We start from the raw sequence: 20,158 nt of genomic DNA, 5'->3' as shown, positions 1-20,158 counted from the left end.
AGCGGGTAAGTAGACGCTCGAGCGGGGACCTTGTTCTCTGAAATTTTGTATGCTCGTTCTGTGTTTTGTTTTCCGTTCTCTTTCACTTGCAAGCACTCTTAGGCATATGTTAAGCATTGTAAATGAGTTAATGAGACAAGAATAAAGCCTAAAGAGGAATATGTGAATCAAAGAACGGATTGAACTGTTAGTGACCCTTTTGTGTTCATGAAATGTGTAGGGTCAAGCTCTAGGGCAAATCCACAAGCCGATCACTGTGAGTAATATCGATATTTTGAATGATTGTGAATGTCCAATTATTATTCCCTTATAAGTTTTATGAGTTGCTAATTGGGATTGTGGACCAAAGGTCGTTTCGATAAACATAAATGGACCAAAGGTCATTTCGATAAACATAAACGGACCAAAGGTCATTTTGATAAGCATAAATGAACCAAAGGTTGTTTCGATATGAATAAATGGACCTAAGGTCGTTTTGAAATGAATGAGTGGGCCGAAGGCCGTTTTGACACGAATGTATGGGCCGAAGGCCGTTTTGACGTAAGCGAATGGACCGAAGGTCGTTTTGACAGAAATGAATGGGCCGAAGGCTGTTTTGACATAAATGATTGGGCCGAAGGCCGTTTTGACATGAATGATTTGGCCGACGGCCGTTTTGACATGAATGATTGGGCCGAAGGCCGTTTGGGCAGAAATAAATGGGCCGAAGGCCGTTTTGACATGAATGATTGGGCTGAGGGCCATTTTGACACAAATGAATGGACCGAAGGTCGTTCTGGCACAAATGAATAGACCGAAGGTCGTTTTGACATAAATGAATGGACCGAAGGTCGTTTTGACAAGACATGAATGAATGGGTCAGAGGCCGTTTCGACACGAAAGTGTAAATAGGCCTAAGGGCCAGTTGATATGAAAGTTTGAAAAGGCTGCAGGCCAGTTTGACACGAGTAATAGTTTGATAATGAAATGAATGAATTGGGCCTGAGGCCGTATGATGTGTTTGGAACCTCAGTTGCTTAACTTACATGTGTCTATGTATGTATATACTAGTTAAAATGTAAATTGGGCCCAAGGCCGTTTGGAACATGTTGTTCTACATTGTTATGTTACTTCTGTATTTGATTTGATATTATTCATTGGGCTATCGCTCACGCTCATTCATATGTTTGTAGGTGAGCCAAGAGAAGTCCAGACCCAGCCTCAGTGAAGTCTGTACGGAACAACTAAGGTTTTGAGAGAGTCAGCCCTTGTGTCTCACGCATGAGACCTGTCTTCGCCCCTTTTGTCATGTATTTACATTTTGTCAGGTTGGCGAAAGTTTGAATACGTCTGTATATAGTTTTGCTTGGCTGAGTTAGATTTGAATGATCCTGTCTGTACAGTACTTATGTTACTATACTTTCTGTTGTGAGTTATTAACATATGTATGTCTGGAATGTTATGATGTGCACATAAGCACGGCTCTATGGACAAAGTTTTAAAATTGCTTCCGTTTGGCCCCTTTTACTCTGATGAGTTTTGTCTTATTTGGTTTGAGCCCGTAGGTAATCTCGTGATTACCGGCCGGTTATGGCCTTAACCCAGAGGGGCGGGTTCGGGTCATGACAGAATGGTATCAGAGCATGAGTTAATAACTCACGCACTTGTCCAAAAGAGCAATAAGCGTCTAGAAAAGATCTAGGATGCATTCATGTGATAAGTATGAATTTGAAAGCATCAAAAATACGCTTAAATGTTTAATGTGAATGATTATGTGCTATAAATTTGTGGATTGCTTGCATTGTAAACCATTGGAATATGTATGCTTTCTGGTATATGCATACTCGTGAATTTTTGTATAAAGTATAATGCAAGTTCAATCGGATGGTGAATAAGAACTCTATAAAGTTACATTTAGCCTTAATTATGTTATGATGATATGAAATGAATTAATGATTGTTCAAAATTTTCCTTGAACATAATTGTGGTATCCTTAGTAGAGGCCCTCGCCCAGGGGACATAATACTGTGGCTTATGGTCATGAAGCCCTAGCCCGGGGGAAATAATACCGTGGCCTATGTATGAGACATGTTGCCGGTACCGAAGGTTCCATTATGGAACTTGATATGCTTGACCAGTATGATATGCTATGCTAAAGGGAGTACCACACATGATTTGAATATGAGATATGAATTGTTACACTAATGTGTGACTATGTGTTTATTTTTGTACTGGACATCCCGGTATTTGGCATGATTTAATAAGGGTTCGTGTACAACGTGGTTAAAGTAAGGGCATACGAGTTGGCAGACTCTTTTACAGCCCGACCTGATAGACTGGAAAGAATGGTACAAGAAATGGCAGAGATCTTAAGACAACAACGTCAGTTGCTGTTATGGTAAGAACTTTTGCCACCACCAGTATAAGAAACGCTGAGGAGACGTTGTCGGATTTCGGGGCTTGTTATAGGTGTGGTAAAATGGACCATATTGTAAGGGATTGTACCCGAACTGAGCAATGTGAATAAATGTTCTGCCTCAGCTAGATTCGTACCAGTGGTAGGAATTGCTACTCAAGATAGAGTAATTACGCTCATCCCAGAAAGCACTCAGAATACTGTGATTGTTATCCCATGTATCTATATTGTTTACAAACGAATGCTTATGTGTTGATTGATCTTGAATTAGTACATGTGTACATCTTTGCTTGGGATATTATTTAATTCGAATCGGCATATCCTTTCGTATCTGCTACATGTGTATTTAGATTGGTTGGACTCACAAGATCGAGACCGTATTCATTGAATGTGTATGTTCCATTTGGGGAAATTTGTGAAATGCGTATTGGGGTATCGATTAGCTCTGCACATTCACACGTACATCTGAACCTATGCTTAGGGTGATTTGTTATATTACTGTTTCGATGACTAAACCACTGGAAGTATGATTCTGTGATCGTGCGACCGAGTTGAGCACCCTAAGTGATGAACTCTATAATTGTGAGACCATGTATTTTGATTGGTAGAAAGTTGACTGGATTACGTGACTATACTGGCCTCGACTCATAAGCCTATGCTTTTGTGGCTAATTTGGAACTTTTGCGTAACAATCCTATACTATGTGTACCTGAGGAGCTCTGTTTAATGTGTTACTGTGCACCATGTTCTTGCATATAAAACTTATTTTAGAACTGCTATACTAATTATGATACGTACCTCCCGATACGAATAACTGCATGCATATGCGACTACCCCCGAATTTATGTAGGCAATACCGTATTGTACCTGATTTGAAACACTTTGATATGAACTATCGTGGTGAACGATTCTGATATGACTTTGAGAGATGATGAACTTAGGGCAGTTGAGAAACCATCACCTATGTACCTAAGCAGACGAAGTATGCCTTACAGAACTGAATGTGCCCTATTTGAGAAAATTTTTATCTGATTCGACCTGATAGAACCTTTGCCTGATATTGTCTTGATGGAACCCTCATTTGATATAATCTGATAGAACCTTTGTTTGATTTAACTTGGCAAGACCTGTGCCGGGATTGGTTTGATAAGACCCTCTATCTAATTTAATTTTGTAAAAAGGGATTGAGGGTTGCTTGTAAATAAATAGCCAGAATATTCTTGGCAGAAAAACTGATAAACCCAAAACTTGAATCTGTTTAGAGTACTTGACCTATTTGAAAGACCTTTTGTGGACTATGACAGATTGATCTAACCATGAACACCGTTGAGAACCAACCCCTAACTATCGAGGGCATATGTGTTGAAAATGAGCCGAATTGTACAAATCCCGTGATTGGGTGTCTTAAGGAACGATGCTTGTGTATTGTCCCATCCTTGTTGGTTGACGCCATGGCGACTGATGATGGCAGATTGATTTGATTATAAGCAGTACTGAACATTTTTCTTTGACTGATCAGAATATGTTTTGTAAGGGAGAGTAGTTGCTTCAATGTTATCAGATTTTGGGAAATCAGGTTAAAGTAAATGGTATTATGTTTGTTTTGATGACATTCTTGGAGCGTCCTTTCGTGCTAGGGGACGTTAAGCCTATGTAGCACCTTTGGTTAGGATATCTTTTGCCACCGACGGTTTCGTACGGGTGGGTGTGTCTAATCGATCTCAGGTCGGCCACCGACGGTTGTGAACGGGTGTGCTTTGGTTCCGAGACGATTATTCCTTTGTTTTGTCCGGAATGTCATCCCTTAGTATTATGTAGATGTTATTAACATCCAAAAAGCTTTGAAAAACCCTGATTATCCGAAAGTGTGTGGATTCAGTACGCCTTGTGTAAATAACCGCTCAGTGCCATTATATTCCGCAATTGGGGCTCTGAGGACGTGTAAATTGTGTTTAACGCATGTTTGACTGTTTTTAATACTACCTTTGACGCCGGGGGGATTAATATGTGAGTTACCTTATGCTTTTGACGACTATCTAATAATGTGGGAGACTCGATAGACAGAGAATTGAATATTGAGCTAAATTGTAAACCGTAAACTGCTGAGTGAATTAAGAACACGTGTATTGTGTTAAAAGTTGACTGCTTCGATGTTCTTGTATTTTACAATTGGTACTATGAGGATATACGGACTATATGCGTTGTATGGGTAATTGCCTCGATACTAATTTTGTTGGTTAGGGAATCAGTGTCTGGATCCACTTTGAAATTCTGAAGACTTTTGATTGACCTTGGATAACTGTGGTGAGTCATTGGACTAAATACCGAATCGGATTGTGAATTGAGGAACTATTGAAGAATGAATTGAACTTTTGTGACAAGGGAATAGATCGAACTTCTGTGACAAGTTAGCTGACATTTGAAATAAATATGTTAGTGACCTGCTTTGAAGAGGGTAATTGGTGAATGTGTGTCTAAGTACTTTTCGGGGCCAACAGGTCGAAGCCAAATATCAGATAGTGGCGGAACTACTTCAATCTCTCTATTTCGGAATGGAATTAGGGATATGTGACTATGAATTTCATTGTGGGGCTACCTTAAGTACTCAAGGTGTAAGTCCCATTTGGGTTATTGTATGAAGAATTACTAAATTCGTTCATTTCCTTCCTGTGACATTTTCGTATGATGCTTGTAGACTAGCCACTGTTTACATCAACAAGGTTGCTTGTTGTATGGGGTCCCAGTATCTATTGGTTAGACAGAAATCCTGAAATGTGTTTGAATTCTGTCAAGCCTTCAAAAGGCGATGAGAACTAAATTGGGATTCAGCGCTACTTTCCATCCACAAATCGATGTATAATCAGAAAGAGCTATTTAGACTCAGGGAGAAATGCTCCAAATGTGTATTTTGGATCTTCGGGGAATTGGGAAAAAAAAAATCTATCCATCATTGGCAGACTTTGCTTACAACAACGACTCACGCTCTAGTTTCGGTATAGCACCATACAAGCCTTGTATGGAAGAAAAGGTAAGTCCCTGACTCATTGAGAACAGAGTGTTGCTCGATTTTGGGACTAAGTAAATGGCTATCAAAAAGGATTGGAACCATTGAATGAAATCTGTTCCGAATTGTGTTCGACTAAAGGTAAAATGAGTTTGAGGGACCAAACTTCCTAAAGGGGGGAAGACTGTAATACCCCTATTCTGTAGTATGCTAATTGGTCCTTAATATGAGTATAATGATGTGTTTTATATGATTTTATGTGCCATTTTGTGAATACAATCGATTTCGAAATTCTATCTGTTCACCATAGGAATATCTATTTGAATAATCTGCTTTGGAAATTAAATTGGAGGCCTTATCGGCCACAGAACCCGAAATCGATTACGCCATTGTGATTGGCATAATTTTTAGAACCTACGGTGAAATTTAATTGAAAATTGATTCGGGTCAGATTAAATTGATTAAACTAGCGAGTTAGTGCTCTATTCTTTGATATTATAATAATACTACAAGAGAGGGGCTTTTAATATGGGCACTACACAATCAATTACTCCCTTTTTGCTTCACTTGGTTGATATACACTCTAAGGAGAGGAGAGGGTCGGCTATTAGAGAGAGAGAAGGGAGAAAAATCTATTTCGATCTTGAAGGCTTGGAAATTTGAGGTCCAACTCTAAATTGGACCATAGATTGAAGGAATTGGGCTTCTAGGTAAGCCATTGACTTTTGAATTCATGAATTGAATTTGTAATTTTGTAAGCTCAAAGTTTATTTGTGATCAAGAGCATGATTTAAATTGGTTTTGGTGAGATTTGGCCATGCATGCATAGAATTGCTTTTAAATTGCCATAAGTTTGGATAATCTAGCATGTAACATACCAATTAAGCAGGATTTGAAGTTTGATCATGCATGCAAGCTTGGTTTTGTTGAGTTTTATGAGAATAGGCACTATTTGCATCTTTTGAAATGGAATTGGAGCTAAAAGATTGCATGCATGTTTGATTAATGAACTTATATGAGATTTGAAAACTTGAACCATGAGTTTACAAGAATGTTGGTTTATTTTGAAGAAATGTGACCATGATTTTGAGTAATTGGCCTCCTAATACTTGTATACTCATGGTATGTAATGTGTTTGCATGTTTGGGGAAACAAGATTTTGAGTTTGGAACCTTTGGAGGTTGTTTGGAGCTCAAGAACTCAATCTGGAAAACCCAAATTTTTGATGTCCGCTCGAGCGGGTTAAGTGCCGCTCGAGCGGGAAAATCGTGCTCCCAGCACTTTTTGCAGAGTTGGATTTCCGCTCGAGCGGGATATCTCACGCTCGAGCGGGGAGTTTTGTAGATAGGCCTTCCGCTCGAGCTCTCTATTCCACACTCGAGCGTATTTTTCATGCAACCAGTACTTTTGCAGGCCTTAAGGGTCTGCTCGAGCGGGTAAGTTGACGCTCGAGCGGGGACCCTGTTCTTTGAAATTTTGAATGCTCGTTCTGTGTTTTGTTTTCCGTTCTCTTTCACTTGTAAGCACTCTTAGGCATATGTTAAGCATTGTAAATGAGTTAATGAGACAAGAATAAAGCCTAAAGAGGAATATGTGAATCAAAGAACGGATTGAACTGTTAGTGACCCTTTTGTGTTCATGAAATGTGTAGGGTCAAGCTCTAGGGCAAATCCACCAGCCGATCACTGCGAGTAATATCGATATTTTGAATGATTGTGAATGTCCAATTATTATTCCCTTATAAGTTTTATGAGTTGCTAATTGGGATTGTGGACCAAAGGTCATTTCGATAAACATAAATGGACCAAAGGTCGTTTCGATAAACATAAACAGACCAAAGGTCGTTTTGATAAACATAAATGAACCAAAGGTTGTTTCGATATGAATAAATGGACCTAAGGTCGTTTTGATAGAAATAAATGGACCTAAGGTCGTTTTGAAATGAATGAGTGGGCCGAAGGCCGTTTTGACACGAATGTATGGGCCGAATGCCGTTTTGACGTAAGCGAATGGACCGAAGGTCGTTTTGATAGAAATGAATGGACTGACGGTCATTTCGATAGAAACGAATGGGCCGAAGGCCGTTTTGACATAAATGATTGGGCCAAAGGCCGTTTTGACATGAATGATTGGGCCGAAGGCCGTTTGGGCAGAAATAAATGGGCCGAAGGCCGTTTTGACATGAATGATTGGGCCGAAGGCCGTTTTGACACAAATGAATGGACCGAAGGTCGTTCTGGCACAAATGAATAGACCGAAGGTCGTTTTGACATAAATGAATGGATCGATGGTCGTTTTGACAAGACATGAATGAATGGGTCAGAGGCTGTTTCGACACGAAAGTGTAAATAGGCCTAAGGGCCAGTTGATATGAAAGTTTGAAAAGGCTGCAGGCCAGTTTGATACGAGTAATAGTTTGATAATGAAATGAATGAATTGGGCCTGAGGCCGTATGGTGTGTTTGGAACCTCAGTTGCTTAACTTACATGTGTCTATGTATGTATATACTAGTTAAAATGTAAATTGGGCCCAAGGCCGTTTGGAACATGTTGTTCTACATTGTTATGTAACTTCTGTATTTGATTTGATATTATTCACTGGGCTATCGCTCACGCTCATTCATATGTTTGTAGGTGAGCCAAGAGAAGTCCAGACCCAGCCTCAGTGAAGTCTGTACAGAACAACTAAGGTTTTGAGAGAGTCAGCCCTTGTGTCTCACGCATGAGACCTGTCTTCGCCCCTTTTGTCATGTATTTACATTTTGTCAGGTTGGCGAAAGTTTGAATACGTCTGTATATAGTTTTGCTTAGCTGACTTAGATTTGAATGATCCTGTCTGTACAGTACTTATGTTAGTATACTTTCTGTTGTGAGTTATTAACATATGTATGTCTGGAATGTTATGATGTGCACATAAGCACGGCTCTATGGACAAAGTTTTAAAATTGCTTCCGTTTGGCCCCTTTTACTCTGATGAGTTTTGTCTTATTTGGTTTGAGGCCGTAGGTAATCTCGTGATTACCGGCCGGTTATGGCCTTAACCCAGAGGGGCGGGTTCGGGTCATGACAGAATGGTATCAGAGCACGAGTTAATAACTCACGCACTTGTCCAAAAGAGCAATAAGCGTCTAGAAAAGATCTAGGATGCATTCATGTGATAAGTATGAATTTGAAAGCATCAAAAATACGCTTAAATGTTTAATGTGAATGATTATGTGCTATAAATTTGTGGATTGCTTGCATTGTAAACCATTGGAATATGTATGCTTTCTGGTATATGCATACTCGTGAATTTTTGTATAAAGTATAATGCAAGTTCAATCGGATGGTGAATAAGAACTCTATAAAGTTACGTTTAGCCTTAATTATGTTATGATGATATGAAATGAATTAATGATTGTTCAAAATTTTCCTTGAACATAATTGTGGTATCCTTAGCAGAGGCCCTCGCCCAGGGGACATAATACTGTGGCTTATGGTCATGAAGCCCTAGCCCGGGGGAAATAATACCGTGGCCTATGTATGAGACATGTTGCCGGTACCGAAGGTTCCATTATGGAACTTGATATGCTTGACCAGTATGATATGCTATGCTAAAGGGAGTACCACACATGATTTGAATATGAGATATGAATTGTTACACTAATGTGTGACTATGTGTTTATTTTTGTACTGGACATCCCGGTATTTGGCATGATTTAATAAGGGTTCGTGTACAACGTGGTTAAAGTAAGGGCATACGAGTTGGCAGACTCTTTTACAGCCCGACCTGATAGACTGGAAAGAATGGTACAAGAAATGGTAGAGATCTTAAGACAACAACGTCAGTTGCTGTTATGGTAAGAACTTTTGCCACCACCAGTATAAGAAACGCTGAGGAGTCGTTGTCGGATTTCGGGGGCTTGTTATAGGTGTGGTAAAATGGACCATATGGTAAGGGATTGTACCCGAACTGAGCAATGTGAATAAATGTTCTGCCTCAGCTAGATTCGTACCAGTGGTAGGAATTGCTACTCAAGATAGAGTAATTACGCTCATCCCAGAAAGCACTCAGAATACTGTGATTGTTATCCCATGTATCTATATTGTTTACAAACGAATGCTTATGTGTTGATTGGTCTTGAATTAGTACATGTGTACATCTTTGCTTGGGATATTATTTGATTCGAATCGGCATATCCTTTCGTATCTGCTGCATGTGTATTTAGATTTGTTGGACTCACAAGATCGAGACCGTATTCATTGAATGTGTATGTTCCATTTGGGGAAATTTGTGAAATGCGTATTGGGGTATCGATTAGCTCTGCACATGCACACGTACATCTGAACCTATGCTTAGGGTGATTTGTTATATTACTGTTTCGATGACTAAACCACTGGAAGTATGATTCTGTGATCGTGCGACCGAGTTGAGCACCCTAAGTGATGAACTCTATAATTGTGAGACCATGTATTTTGATTGGTAGAAAGTTGACTGGATTACGTGACTATACTGGCCTCGACTCATAAGCCTATGCTTTTGTGGCTAATTTGGAACTTTTGCGTAACAATCCTATACTATGTGTACCTGAGGAGCTCTGTTTAATGTGTTACTGTGCACCATGTTCTTGCATATAAAACTTATTTGAGAACTGCTATACTAATTGTAACAACCCTCATACTATTTACCAATTAATGACTGATTATGACTGATAATTGGACTGATTAAAGTACTGAACTGACTGACTGGAATCTGGAATTAATTGACTGGGTCTATCTGTGTAATTGTGCATCTATCTGTTTGATTGATTATTTGATCTGTTCGTGTTTTACGTTTAAACTGCTAATTGAAGGCCTTGTCAGCGGCCGAACCGGGAATTGATTGATGTTTTAGGATCCTCATAATTAATGTGATTTTATGGTATAATTATCTGAAAACTGATTAGGTATGATTAAATTAGATTAAAATGAGTTAATTGCATAGGTTGGCCTTATTTACCAAACTAGCCTTAAGTGCCCACTACCTATACACCTTTGAGCTCATTGCACTTGAACAACATAACTTCATCAGCCATTTCCCTTGTCATTGCCGACTAGAGAGAGAGAGAGTAAGAGGAAAAGAGTGATTCAACTTGATTCATCTTTAGAATTTCTTGGAATTGGAGGAATTGAAAGGAGTTCTTGCTAGATTGAACCTCAAGACTAGTAATTAAGGAACCTAGGTATGAATTTCATCCTTTTGGTTTGTCTTTAAGTTGATTCTTGCATGGTCCATGTTTAATTGTAGAGATAAGCCTTGTTTTAGTTCATACATGTTGATATAGAGCTCATTTCATGTATGCATGTTTGAATTGATGAGTTTGAGTTGAATCCATGGTGAAATGGAACATGCATGTTCATAATTTTGTAATGGTCCATGTTTTCAACTTGTTTTTGGATCAATTGGCTCCTTAGAGCATCAGATTGGAACTTCCAAATGATTTGAATTCATGCATGTTTGCGTGTTCATATTGTTCATGAAATTGGTTTGAAATTGAGTTTGAATTAAACACCCTTGGGCCTTGATTTCTCAAAATTGAGCTTTGAACTAGGATATTCTATGTGTTTATAAATGTTTTCCAGAAAATGGGCCCAAGAGGATTGGTTTTGATGCATTTGAATGTGAGTTTGAGCTTGGAGGTGTGTAGACACCCCATTTTTGACCGCCCTTAAGACTTGGGCACTACTGATGGTTTGCTCGGTGTTGAGAGATGTGCAGGGCAAAGAATCAGTTTCTTTGGCAAGGAGAGAGGCAAATCCTTCAAAACACTTTGATTAAGAGTTTGGAGTTGAAGAAGAGAGGAAAGGAGAGGAGAAAACTAATTTGGGAGAAGTTCGGCATGAATCCGGGTAGAAGCGAGTCGAGCAGCCCTCGCTGAATCGGGCTTATCTGTCTGTACGCTTGGAGTTTAGCTATGGGGCCACCACCGTCGGAAAGCTTACTTCTGGGGCTTCATTTTGCACTCAAGAATCTCCTAGAGCCAAGTCCGGGTGGGGGAGATATGATCAGTTGAAGTCGGGCATCATCCCGGTTGGATCGAATCTGCGAGGCTTAACGAAAAAGGGCATAACCTTTTGCACAGAAGAAATTTTAATGCAAGGTTTGCGCCATTGGAAAGCTAACTTCCGGGGCTTCAATTTGGACACCAACCGGCACTTTTTTGACCTCACCGGCCACCCATCGGCACTATGTTTATCCGACCGGCAATTTATTGTGCCGACCGGCAGGTTAAAGTAGCCGACCGGCCTTTTTTGCTAGCCGATGACCTTCCGGAGTATTCTACAGATTGAATGGATGCCAGCTGTGGCAGCTGGAATGCACAGACCCTGCTCCCCATGCAAGTGTGTGGCTGTTTTGCACCATTTGCATACCTTTTGACCCTTTTTTTGCACCCTTTGCTCAAAGCTTCTTGAGGAAGCTTTGACCCCTTGTCTTGGCTTCCTCAAGAAGCTTGCACCTTTGCATTAGCTTCTCTTAGAAGCTTGGTCCCTTTGACCCTTTTGTATAGCTTCTTTGAGAAGCTTTATGTCATTTTCCTTGCTCTATAAAAGGAAGCCATCCTCCTCCTTTGTTTTGGTTCAGCAAAACCAGACCTAATACATACATATAACATATATATCACCCTCTCTCTCTATATCTCCCTCTCTCTCTACATTTGGGAGTGTTATAGTGATCAAACACCCTTGTTCTTGGGCCATTTCTTCATCAACTCATAGCACAAGGCATCCAACGCCCATTCCAGCAGCTTGAGGCTGTCCTCCAGAGGTTAAAAGCTCCCAAACTCAGTCCAAAGGTTCCTAAAGATTGGTTCTACAAGGGTGAGTCTCATTTTCCCTCTTTTGTGCATTTTCTTGGCCTATATCTTAGCTCCTTGTGGTTACATCTTTGGGCTCCGACCCAAACTTCAAATCATCATATTTTGAGGTCCTCTTCATGTTTGATTGAGGACCTCTTGCTGTTTGAGGACAGTAGCTTGCACTTGCTTCAATATCCTCCTTGAATGCCATAATCTTGCATAGAATTTTTGGCTTGCGCGTGATCTGTTTTAGAGCCTGATGTAAACTGAAAATAGGCTTATTTTGAGCCCCTCTTCAACATTGAAGAAGGGCTCAACACTGTTTGGGACTTCAATGTTGTACTTCCCTTTATATCCTCTTTTTGGTCCCATTTTTGTATGTCTTGGCAGCCCCTGATGTTGCTGTTTTTGGACCTTGGTCCGAACTAAAAGTGGCTTTATTTTGACCTCCTGAACATGTTTTATTAAGGGTATTTTCTTGTTTGGTGAATGTTTTGTATACCTCATGTTATAGCCACTGTTGAGCCTCATTTTGCATTGTATTTCTAGCATGTTTGTATACTGATTTTGGGGCTGCCTTGCTACTGTCTATTCATTGCATATCCATGTTGTGCATGTTTGATATAGCTATAGGCCATTTCGGGTGCCAAAGTCCATGTTTCGGGACTATTCCATGCATCGGGTGTGTTTTCGCCTCATTCCGGGGCTGTTTTCCCCCATATTTCAGTGCTGAAATCCCATTAGCATATTTTCATGTCATTTTCCATGCCATCGCATTGCATATGCCATTGCCTCGGTTTGCATGCCCGTGTGCACGCATTTCGAGGCACTTCATTTTCATTCATCGGCCTCTCATGTGAGTGTGGCTGAGGCTCTCTCATGTTAGTATAAGTCCATGTTGCATTCTATATGCCATTTTAGCCATTGCATTGCATATGCCATTCCCTCGGTTTGCGTGCCCGTGTGCACGCATTTCGAGGCACTTCATTTTCATCTTATGGCCACTGATGTAGGTGCGGCTGAGGTCCACTCACATTGGTGTAAGTCCACCTTGCATTGTGTATGCCATGTTTCAATGCGTTGTGCATGTTATGTCGTTAGCATTGTGTGTGTCATGTAGTTATATTGCATGTTTGTATGTTTGCTTGCATGCTTAGGTTGCATGTGCATTGTTGTGCATTGCCTCGCCTCTTGACCAACCATGATTGAGGTTGGGTCCCTTGTATGTTTTGTGTGCATTGCATTTGACATTGAAATGCATACTTGACTCTTTGGCCATCATGCATCGAAATGCGTGATTGGTGGCCCGAGGGTCGAGGGCCATGCTCCCTTGAGTCCATTACATGATAGGGAGTGTGTCCATGCATACATTTGCCTAAAAACCCCATGCCATATACTGTCTACTCTCTGTTGCTGTCAAAACTGTCTTCTGCAGGAAGTTTCTGCCGACCGGCAGTATTTAGTGCCGACCGGTAGTCAATCGATGGCCGGTGGATCTATTTTGTGCCGGTGACTAAATTCTATTGCCGGTGGAAATTCTGCTCGGCCGATGATATCCCTCAGTGTCCTGAGAGGCATCCCTGAGACTTTGGCAGTTTTCAGAGGAGCAGAGCAGGGAAAACAGAGGCAAACTATGCACGGCAGTGCGATTCCGAGCCAATCCCGAGCATGCGTTGCATCCGGCCCTCACCCCGAGGCGGTTTACTGTTTTTATTTAGTTTAGTTAATTTGTTAATTAATTAAACAATTTGTAATATTTAATTAGCTTGCGTAGTTAATTAATTTGTATTATTATTTTGGTCCCTCCGAGTGAGGGCAATTATGTAATAAGTGTGGGTGCGTCGTGTATGTCTTCCAACCCCCACTTCTTTCTCCCTTTTATTTACCCGCTTATGATGGTAGACTAGGGCATATTTAAATTCGCATAACGGTATGATAGCATGCGTGCATCTATACATCTGTCTTACATGCGCCGGGCTCGGCACATCATGCTAACTGCACCTGTATTTCAATTCCAAGTTGAGAACTTGTTAGTTGCAGCATTTCACATGCCATCTTTAGGATAGCTGAGCCTGTTTAGATTGCATCTTTGCATGTGTTGCATTAGCCATTTTTAACATGAACTAGGATCATGCATATGATTACTGACTAGTTTCTGTTTTGGCTCGGAGTACTAGGTAAGCTTTTATGCTTTAGCATATCGCATGCGTGTGAGTGTTGCCATGACAGTATGATTACCATGAGGCTAGCTGCTTATGTGTTAAACTGTTTGAAATGCCTGTGGGTGGAGGTTGAATTACCTAAATTGGAATAATGCATTAAAACTGTGAGTTTTAAGCCCACTAGATAGTGGCAAAATCATCTTTTCTAAAAGCCCACTTGAGGGTGGCAAAATCTGCATTTTAGCCTACTTGCGAGTAGCAAACCATTTTCAAAACAAACATGAAATGTTTTGTTCCAATTTGGGCGATTTGGTCTATACTTGTTTGCTGTGCGCATAACATAGTAATTCTAGACTAATAATTGGTTTAAGAACACATAAAGTTTTCAAAAACGGATATCACGGTTAGTAGAGGCCGGTCTTCGGACCGGGCGAAAGGGGGTGCTCATAGCTGACCTTCCCCGATCGTACCCAAGCTCCCGAGCCGAGACAACTCCGGTGATGACGGACATGTGGCCTTCGGCACCGAGTCAGGGTTTCCTAAATTTCCCCATTTTAAAAATATTTAGGTGGCGACTCTGTATCTGGCAAAGCAGTCCATGTTTGGCACTACTTTTTCAAAAAAATCTGTTTTCTCAAACGATTTGCCAGATTTGGACTCTTTGGTTCAGATTAAGAACCGTGACACAAATCGAGTCCGAACTGTAGCACGAGGCCCACGCGGGCACGTCTACAAGGTGCAATCTGGAATTCCCAGATTCTGCACTTCCGCTCGAGCGGGGGAAGTGCCGCTCGAGCGTGGAATCCGAGCATCCAGTATCTCTGCACTGTTTTACAGTCCGCTCGAGCGGAGGGTTGGGCGCTCGAGCGGAGTCATGTCTCAAGCTCGAGCGGGCGTCGAGCGGAGATTTCACCCATCCAGTACTTTTACAGTACGCTCGAGCGGGAAAGTTGACTCTCGAGCGTGTACCTTTGTTGCATAACCGCTCGAGCGGGGAAACCTGCGCTCGAGCGGGACTCTGTTTTTCTGCAAATCTTGAAACAGTCTTCTGATCACATCTTTGCATCCTCATTCCATTCTAGGCATTCTTAGGCCTAGTTTTAGACATCTTGTTGAGGATAGATGTAGAACACACCGAGGCATTAGGGGTTAAATTATGTTATCTCCCAACTGTGTAGCTTAGTGTGTGTTCAATCTGTTAACTGTGTAGGGTTGGCGACTGGGGAGGCGCGCTCTAGCATACTGTAGCCCAAACTCTGTGAGTAACAATTGTGTAAAGATATGTTCAAATGATTATCTTCTGAATACTGAACTGCACTGTTTACTGAACTGATATTGTTTACTGAATGAATGTATGTCCCATCTTCTGAACTGTGGCATCCTTAGCACCTACTGTTTACTGTTACTGTTACAGAGATCTTTGTCGGTTCCCTCGTGGGACCACTACTGTTTACTGATTGATGGCCATCATTACTGCTCGGTCTTTAAGACCTACTGTTTACTGCTATGCTAATGGATGTACCACATATGACTGAATAACTGTTCTGACTGAAAGACTGAAGTATTGTTTAATGAACTGATTTCATTACTGTAAGGACATTTAATTCATAACCCCTTTACGCATTATGTTATTCACTGGGCTTTAGCTCACTGTTTATATATATATGTAGGTGCTTAGCCACCAGATCGGAGCTAGGAGCGCGGGTTAGACTCCAGTTTTGTCAAGCCAGCCTTTGTGCCTCACTGAGAGGTTCCGAGTTGCCATGCTATGGCTTTGGGTTGTCTTGTTTTTCTCCTGTCTGTCTCCATACTGTTTGGATTACTGTATAGACTGTTAACTGCTAACTGTATTGTTATCAAGGGATTTGGTCCCTGTACTGTGTAACTGTAAATTTTGTGTGAATGCTTGAAAAATCTTTTTGGCATACAGACTGTCACAGCTCAATGGACATTATTTATTTACTGTTTTGGCTTCCGCCAGGCCCTGTACTCTGTTTTACTATACTACTGTTCTGCAGGCCTTCGGTAATCTCGGATTACTGGCCGGTTACGGTGCTAAACCCATAGGGCCGGGTTTGGGTCATGACAGAGTGGTATCAGAGCGATACTTAACCACGAGTTATACCGCACACACGTGTCCAAATGAGCTATAGGGTGTCCTAGAAAAGTGATTAGGGCATTTCATGAACCTGAAAAGTGTGTGGCTATGTTATGACTGAATACATGTTGGTGTGATAACTGTCTAAATATGCAACTGTTTATGTTACAATTGCTATAACTGTTATAACTGCTTATAGTGAAATGGACAATGCAAATGAACCTGAATCCTCATCTACTGAGGCAAGAATGGAAAGAATGGAAAGAATGATGGAACTGATAACCGCTAGACTTGAACAACAACAGAACCAACAACCCCCACCTCCTCCTCCTCCGGTACAGCCGGAACCTAATGCGAATGTGAATGATGGGGATATTATTGCTCTCACCCATAAATTCAGCAAGATGAAACCGCCATCCTTTCAGGGAGGACTGGAACCGCTAAAGGCTGAAGCTTGGGTGCTTGAAACAGAAAAACTATTTGAGGTGTTCCCGTGCTCAGAAGCGAATAAAGTATTGTTAGCTACCTTCATCCTTCGAGAAGAAGCTAGAAGGTGGTGGATGTTGATCCGCGATACAAATACTGTTATGACTTGGGCTTAGTTCAAGGAGTCCTTCTTTGAAAAGTATTTTTCTCAGTGTGTCAGGGATAGAAAAGTGACTGAATTTGAACAGCTGAAGCAGGGCACAATGTCCGTTGCGGAATATGAGACGAAATTCACCGAGCTTGCTAGATATGCACCGCATATGGTGGACACTGAATATAAGAAGGCCAGGAAATTTGAAGGCGGCCTTAATGTTGCAATTCTCGACAGAATAAATGTTTTGAAGCTACCGAACTATGTAAATGTTCTTGACCGAGCCTTGATGGCTGAATCAAACATTGAAGCACTGAAAACTGAAACACCAACGTCGGAATGGCGTAGTAAGAGGCACGGTTTCAAATTCAAGAAAGGCAAGCACAACCCGGCCAACAAGAAACAGAATATGGGGTCGATAACCAATCCCAGCCAAGGGAGTGGGTTCATACCACCCTGTTCTGAGTGTGGCAAGAAGCACAAAGGGGTCTGCTACAAACTATCTGGAGCCTGTTACAGGTGTGGCAAGGTGGGTCACATGGTTAAAGACTGCCCCTCTGCCCCACAAGCCAGTAGTAAAGCTGCACCAAGCATGGCAGCATCAACTGTAGCACCAAAGCCTAACCCCAAAGCTACCGGGAAAGAGCCCATGAGGCAGGGCCGAGTGTTCGCCCTAGTACCGGGAGACGTGCAAAATACAGAGACCGTTATGTCAGGTATCCTCTCTATTTGTACACAAAATGCATATGTATTGATTGATTCGGGGTCTACACATTCTTATGTATCGTATGCTTTCTCACGGAAATTGAATAGACCCTTAGAACCCATGAACTATCTGCTAGCCGTGTCATCACCCGTAGGAGGATCCATGACATGTGCTTATATGTACCCCACATGTGAAATCATTGTTGGGGATATGCATCTGTTTATTGATTTACTACCATTGAACATTGATCATTTTGATGTAATATTGGGGATGGATTGGTTACAAAAATATCATGCCACTATTGATTGTGTGACCAAGCAAGTTGTTTTCCGTCCACTTGGTTTGCCTGAATTCGTGTTTAATGGGAGTGGAGTAGTACCTCCTCCGTATTTGATTTCGTCAGTGAAAGCCGTTAAATTAGTTAGAAAGGGATGTAAGGGATATCTGTGTTCTGTACTGACTGTATCTACTGATGATAATGCTAATGTGAACTGTATTCCTATAGTCAGAGAATTCCCAGATGTCTTTCCAGACAATTTGCCAGGAGATTTGATTGACAGGGAGATTGAGTTTACTATTGATGTGGTTCCCGGAACACAGCCGGTTTCTAAAGCTCCATACCGAATGGCTCCAACTGAATTGAAAGAACTGAAAGTGCAACTGCAAGAACTGTTAGACAAAAAGTTCATCAGACCCAGTACCTCACCATGGGGTGCGCCTGTTTTGTTTGTAAAGAAGAAAGATGGCTCATTGAGATTGTGTATAGATTACTGTGAACTGAACAAGGTAACTGTGAAAAATAAATACCCATTACCGCGCATTGATGACTTATTTGATCAGTTACAGGGTGCTCAAGTGTTTTCTAAGATCGATCTCAGATCGGGATATCATCAACTGAAGGTTAAACCGGAAGACATTGATAAAACTGCTTTTAGAACAAGGTATGGCCATTATGAATTTTTAGTTATGCCATTCGGAGTCACGAATGCCCCTGCTGCATTTATGGACCTTATGAACAGAATTTTTAAACCATACCTTGACAATTTTATTGTTGTATTTATTGATGACATATTGATTTATTCCAAGAATATAGAAGAACATGAACATCATCTGAGACTTGCCCTACAAACCTTAAGAGAACAGAAACTGTATGCTAAACTGTCTAAATGTGAATTTTGGCTTGACCATGTTATGTTTTTGGGGCATGTTGTTAGCAAAGATGGGATTTCTGTTGATCCGCAGAAAATTGAAGCTGTAGTGAACTGGCCTAGACCGACAAACGTGACTGAAGTCCGAAGCTTTTTGGGTTTGGCTGGATATTACAGAAGATTTGTCAAAGATTTCTCCAAGATTGCTTTACCGTTGACTCAACTGACACAGAAGGGGACATCATTTGACTAGACTGACCAAAGAGAATCTGCTTTCCAGGAGTTGAAAACTCGATTAGTGACTGCACCGGTTCTTACCTTACCTTCAGGTACGGATGGTTATACTGTATTTAGTGATGCTTCTCATAAGGGTTTGGGCTGTGTTTTAATGCAGAATGGGAGAGTCATTGCTTATGCTTCCCGACAGTTGAGACCACATGAAAAGAACTACTCGACCCATGATCTGGAACTTGCTGCAGTAGTATTTGCACTGAAAATCTGGCGTCACTATCTGTACGGGGTGACATGTGAAGTATACACCGACCACAAGAGTTTAAGATATTTCTTCACACAGAAAGAACTAAATATGAGACAGCGCAGATGGCTAGAACTGATCAAAGACTACGATCTACAGATACTGTACCATCCGGGAAAAGCCAATACTGTGGCCGATGCATTGAGCCGAAAGTCAATTGCCAACTTAGCTTGTTTGCTCACCGGACAGAAAGAGTTGCTTTGTGACCTTGAGAAATCTAAAATTGAAATTGTTTTGAGAGAACAAGGTGGAATCTTAGCTGCTATTTCTGCTCAACCGGCACTTATTGAAGAAATTAAAGAGAAACAGCAACAGGATGACTTCTTGAAGAAGATCATCGAAGAAAGAGAATCTAAACCGAGACCGGGATTCAAATTTGAGAACAATGTACTAAAATTTCATGAAATACTGTGTGTACCAAATGATACTGAACTGAAAAGAAGAGTTCTGCAAGAGGGCCACAATTCGAAATTGTCTATCCACCCGGGGAATACGAAAATGTACCAAGATCTGAAACAGAATTTCTGGTGGCCGGGGATGAAGAAAGAAATTGCCGACTTTGTGTCCAAATGTCTTCATTGCCAACAGGTCAAAGCTGAACATCAACGACCTGCCGGATTATTGCAACCCCTACCCATACCAGAGTGGAAATGGGAGCATATCACGATGGATTTTATCGTTGGGTTACCTCGTTCCAGAAAAGGTATGGATTCAATTTG

The sequence above is a fragment of the Camellia sinensis genome, chromosome 2 (genome assembly GCF_055761805.1).
Source record: "Camellia sinensis isolate YWXY chromosome 2, ASM5576180v1, whole genome shotgun sequence".
NCBI classification, from domain to species: Eukaryota; Viridiplantae; Streptophyta; class Magnoliopsida; order Ericales; family Theaceae; genus Camellia; species Camellia sinensis.
This window is presented reverse-complemented; position numbering follows the sequence as displayed.